Genomic DNA, 5,634 nt, shown 5'->3' on the forward strand with positions numbered 1-5,634 from the left:
TGTATGTTAAAGGATTCTCGCAAAAACTGGAAGAACATACACAGTTCTTAGAGGAGCCTAAAGCCTGAATCTCTGTGATATTGATTTTAGTACAACCTCTTCCATGCTAACTCTTGCATGCTAAGGGTTGAGATGTCCAGCTGCTGTCTGTCCCCAAAGGCTCAGGGTGACTTACATATAAATTACAAAGTACACAATATTATACTATAGCAATAATACAAAATCTATACAAAATTAGAATTATTTGAAACTAGAATACTGCTAGTCAGTTTAACTTACCTCCTAGTCTGGGGGATGAAAAAAGGTGGCCATAAACTGATGGGGAGAGGAAAAGGAAGGCGACTGTAAGCCGCTTTGAGCCTCCTTCGGGTAGGGAAAAGCGGCATATAAGAACCAACTCTTCTTCTTCTTCTTCTTCTTCTGATCATTTTGTTGCAAATTCTTTAACCTGTATGGAGAGAAGTGAGATTTCTGTATGTATTTTGTACATAATGAATGTTTTCTGTTTCAGCCTTCAAAGATGTATGATGTATGTGGTTTATAAAAGTTTCTACATTTATCTCATGGAAAAGAATGATGTCTCCAACCTCTTTCTTGAAAGTAAGTGGCATAGATGAGCCTGGGCATATTGGCAGTGGGTGGGACAAGAATGTGTTTTTGATATAGATGACAATTTTGGAAAATTGTATGTTGTGGTGGTTATAATGTTCTTCATCCAAAGAAATCATAATATGATACACAAATAGACCCTTATATATTCTCATGGGTCACACATACACAAATGAGGAAATCTGCTTGCATCATTCAAACTCTTTTGGCTCCATTCAGAATTATACAGGTTTGTTGTAGGACAGCTTCAGATTCCCTTTGCTTTTTACCTTAAGGGAAATCCAGTGAGAATGCACAGATGTGTATCGATATATAGATCAAGGCAGTGGCCAGCTTTCCCCAAGTATTTTACTTTCCTTGGATGCTTCAGATATTTTGTATGAGGAGGGATGCTAAATTTTCATAAGAAGCAGGCACTCACTGTGAAAGTTAGTCTACCATAGAAAACTCACTACTATTTAAAATCAAAGTACATGAAAGACCCCCATCTTTAAAAAGGAAAAGCAAAGGAAAACGATATATAAGAGGCTAATTTTAGAATTGAGATGTGAGCATTTAATTGAAGCATTGTTTCCTTTTAAAATATATGTGCAGGGCTTTGGTGCATGAATTTGCATGTCATTTGGGTGTATCTAAGCTTACCGAGTGAGCTTCATGGCTTCCGGACATGGATTTGTACTTCATGGCCCAAATCCAGCTAGAACACTTTGCTGGTTCTTACAGACAGATCATTCTCCTAGAGAAAAAGAGCTGCAGATCAAGCTGGGAGGGGAAGCTGGATATCCCAGAGACCTTCTAATTTCCACCTGCAGACTGTAGGTGGTGGTGGGGGGGGAATTGGCCTTACTGTCCAGTTCTTAAGTCCTTCTAGCTTCCACCACCAACCAACTGAGCATGGAGGACAACACAAGGGGACTCGAGCAGATGGTTCAAATCCATGGCATATTTGTCTATCCTTCTACCCTCATCAGTATTTTCAACAAGACACTTTTATTGGGCCTCAAGGTAGAACACGAAGTCCATCACATGCAGTGAAAAAAACATTCAGGAGACTTGCCAGAACTCTGGGATTTGATGCGAACCAAATAACCTATGCAACCCTAGCAGGTAAGAGAAATAATTTGTGGCATTTACATCCGGTTGTCTGAAGGAAATAAAGACCCATGATATGAGTGTAGATTCTCTTGGCCATATGAACAGCTGGCAGCAGCAGGAGAAGGAATTGGTCCTGCTAAGAGCACTCTCCTCAATCAGAAAAAGACATCAAAATGTTCATACAGGAATAGTGCATTTGCATAAAGGAATGTACAACTTCTCTATGAATGTGGAGGCTAAAGTTTATTGGTTCAAACTGCTCTAGAGATGGCATTACAGTTCTCTAAATGTCTGGCAAGGAATTCGTCTTTAAGCTTAAGACGGATTGTACGTAACATAGGTATTAATTAATGACAAACGTCGTCTCTACAACCAATGGAATATGATGGTAGCACTGCCTGTTATATATGTATATGTAATACTCTTTACATATGCTTATACATATTTTGCATATTGGTAAAATTAAATATTGAAAAAGAAAAAAGCATCTCCTATGAGCAAAATAAGAGCCTCTTGTGGCGCAGAGTGGTAAGGCAGCAGACATGCAGTCTGAAGCTCTGCCCATGAGGCTGGGAGTTGGATCCCAGCAGCCAGCTCAAGGTTAGCCTTCCATCCTTCCAAGGTCGGTAAAATTAGTACCCAGCTTGCTGGGGAGTAAATGGTCATGACTGGGGAAGGCACTGGCAAACCACCCCATATTGAGTCTGCCATGAAAACGCTAGAGGGCGTCACCCCAAGGGGCAGACATGACCCAGTGCTTGCACCAGGGGATACCTTTACCTATACCTTTATGAGCAAAATATGGAAGGTATTTGGAACTGGGTGTGCAAGGAATAGTCAACCACGGCATTTTGGTTCATTAAAGTGTGGGGGCATGGCTGGAACCCCTTCTCCATCCCCCCACATTGCAGTTCTGAGCTAAATAGAGTTCCTGCCCATTTTTAGAATGACATTCTCTGCAGCTGCTGTGTGACTGTGGGGGGGAAGCAAGGGGGCTCCTTGCACACTCCTAAGGGCCTCTGGTTATGAGTTGCCAACTGATTGGAATAACCAGCTTAGCACACTCCGGTGCTGGTTTCCTTGCTGAAACCTACAGATGAAGCTTTTTGCTGCCTGCTGTGGTGACCACATCTCTTTCCTTCCACAGATTCATGCCCATGATGTTACTAAGTACAGGTAAGTTCCCAGGAATGGAATGGCCGGGTGTTGGTGGAGAGCTAATCCTATACAGGTGAGGTTGTAAAACAAAAACTAGAATAAACAGGCAGCCATCACACATGAGAAGAAAACTAGCACCACCAAGATCACATGTGATAGAAAAAGTTGAAAAATATGATAGAAAAAGTTGAAAAAGTAGAAATCTGGGGACCTTTTTAATTGGACATGATCTTTTGAAAGGTAACCTTTTGACCGTTTTGAAAAATAGTTCTCATTTGGGAACTGGGAAGCAACAACGATGCTGGGGGAAAAAAACTAGCACAATGACCCCCTCTCTTTGCACTCTACTTCTCACTCTACTTCGGGGTTCCTAAAGTGACTTGCAGGACAAGCCTACTCAGGTCTACTCAGAAATAATGCCCCCTATGTTCAGCGGGACTTACTCTCAGATCGGTGTGATTAGGATAACAAGGTTGCAAAAATTCAAAACTTCTGCCCATGTCAGCGACAAAAGACCCCACTTTGCTCAGCTGTGAAAAGCAAGCTACTGGAAGGGTGAGCTGAGGATGGAACTCTCCCAGGGGACAGGATTTTCTGAGGCTGGAAACAGGAAAATTACAGGGCATTACAGGCCCCTGGGCCAAGCAGTGCAATGGGGCCCTACCTGAGTAAGCAAGGAAGAAAGTAAGTTTATTTGATACAGCACTATGGCCAGATAGAAACATTTTCTTGGGCCTTACCTACACAACCGCTCAGAAATAATAATGTAAATTATTGAAAAAAAAATAATATCTATTGGTAACTCCAACAAAATCAGTAAACATTTTAAAACATGCTTTACAGTAAAGATTAATCAACACAAACATTTGGACATTGTAACACGAGCCTTGAACTTGAAAAACAAAGATTTCAACATATAAATGGCACTGAATTGGTAAATCATATAGGCAAAGATGGCACAGTATGGAATTTCTGTCTAGTTTCCAATCCATCAAGTTTTATTACAGCAATTACCAGCCATAACAGAAAAGGGCTAGTTTCTATGGAAGAACTCTGTGTGCTATTATGTTGTAATTTGGAAGAAAGATGAAAATGAGATCATGTTGCATTTTCCCTCTCATTAAGCACACCAGCAAAAGTCTCTTTGTTCTCTGACAGGGAGACCGGAATCTGGAGAAATGTTGGAAAAAATGCACGAGCAGCATGATTAGCCTCATGGTTTTCCAGATAACCCACGCTGCAATCTGCACTGGAGTCCCGGCCTCTTCCAAATGAATTAGAAGACGGAAAATGTACCTCTCTGCTGGACCCTTGTGTGCATTTTGACGACACCAGAAAGAAGTTGACAGAAGTTCCTTCTTCTTTCTTTCCATCCTTCTTCCAATAAAAACTAGCAAGGATGGCTCACAAATTCTTCCCATTTTTAACTGAGAAATGTTACCTTTACTGTTTAGAAGTGCTACATTGCCAATGTTGGTGGAAAGGGCCATCAGGTTGCAAGTCATAACATACGATTTTTGATCATTCAAGAGGAATGGATTCAGACAGTGAGGGCAGCCAAATCTTGCTGTAATATTCAAGCCCCAACCATAGGCTTGGCAGAACAGCTCTGTCTTGCAAGCCCTGTGGCGCAACTGAAAGCTCTACATGGCCCTGATCTTGTTAGGCCTTTGTTCCACCAGGTCAGGACTGAGGCCAAAAAGGTCTTAGTTTGATTGAGGCCTGTTGCATTTCTTTAGGGCTGGGGATCCAAAGTAGATTTTTGTCACTTTATCATAATCCTCTCCGGGGGACATAATGGGAGAGGTGGTTCTGTAGTTGCAATGGTCCCAGACGGATTAGGCTTTGAAGGTAATAACCGACTTGAACTTGATCTGGTCCTTGATCTGGAGCCAATACAGCTAGAAGAGCACTGGTTGTATGTATACTTTCCATTGGGTTCCAGTTAGGAACCATGTTGCTGCATGATGGACCAGTTCAAGTGTTCAGAGCTGGCTCAATGGCAGTCCTGTGTAGTGTGAGTTACAGTAATCTAGTCTGGAAGTGACCATTTCATGGAGCACTTTGGCTAGGTCAGATGCCACTACATAATGAGCCAGTTGGTGCACCTGGCAAAGATGGTAAAATGCCCAAAGTATTATTTATCTATTTATCTATTTATCTATTTATCTATTTATCTATTTATCTATCTATCTATCTATCTATCTATCTATCTATCTATCTATTTATTTATTTACATAATAAGACTCCCAGGAACCCAGAAAGCTCAATTTATAAAGAAGTAGTTTCTATTCAGTACAAGATGCTGATGGTCAGATATATTCTTTACTTGCCCTTCACCCCCAGCTAGCAGAGAGGGGGCATGGCTCAGTGATAAAGGAGCATCTGCTTTGCATGCAGCCATTCCTTGGTTCTACTGCTGTTATCTCCACTTAAAAGGGAGTAGGTAGAATGTGATATGAAAGACCTCTTCCTGGGACCCTGGAAAACCACCACCAGACAGAATAGATAGAACTGACCATGAAATTCCCTTCTTGGTTGAATTCATTTTAAAGTAGTTTTTGTGCCCATGTGTCCCTTCTAACCTCAGGTATATCTTTGTCTTTTGTCAGTAGAACAGAAGGAGATGGAAGAAGCACACACAAAATCAATGATAAACAGGGATAGTGCTCAGTGTGGGTCCCACAACTATGAGGAATCAACTTTTCTGGGGTTGGAAAGAATATATGGTGTGGGGGAGGAAAACATTCAAGATCCATATTCCTTTAACTG

The 5,634-nt window shown here is 41.4% G+C and overlaps 1 long non-coding RNA gene across 1 annotated transcript; it reads left to right on the forward strand.

Moving 5' to 3' along the window:
* The first annotated feature begins 522 nt into the window (after window positions 1-522).
* Window positions 523-4,273, forward strand: LOC143821998 (uncharacterized). Its single transcript, XR_013226008.1, has 4 exons — window positions 523-600; window positions 1,615-1,716; window positions 2,852-2,880; window positions 4,021-4,273. It is a non-coding gene; the product is annotated as an uncharacterized LOC143821998 (long non-coding RNA).
* The last annotated feature ends 1,361 nt before the right edge of the window (window positions 4,274-5,634 follow it).

The sequence above is a fragment of the Paroedura picta genome, chromosome 12, assembly GCF_049243985.1.
Source record: "Paroedura picta isolate Pp20150507F chromosome 12, Ppicta_v3.0, whole genome shotgun sequence".
Taxonomy (NCBI): Eukaryota; Metazoa; Chordata; class Lepidosauria; order Squamata; family Gekkonidae; genus Paroedura; species Paroedura picta.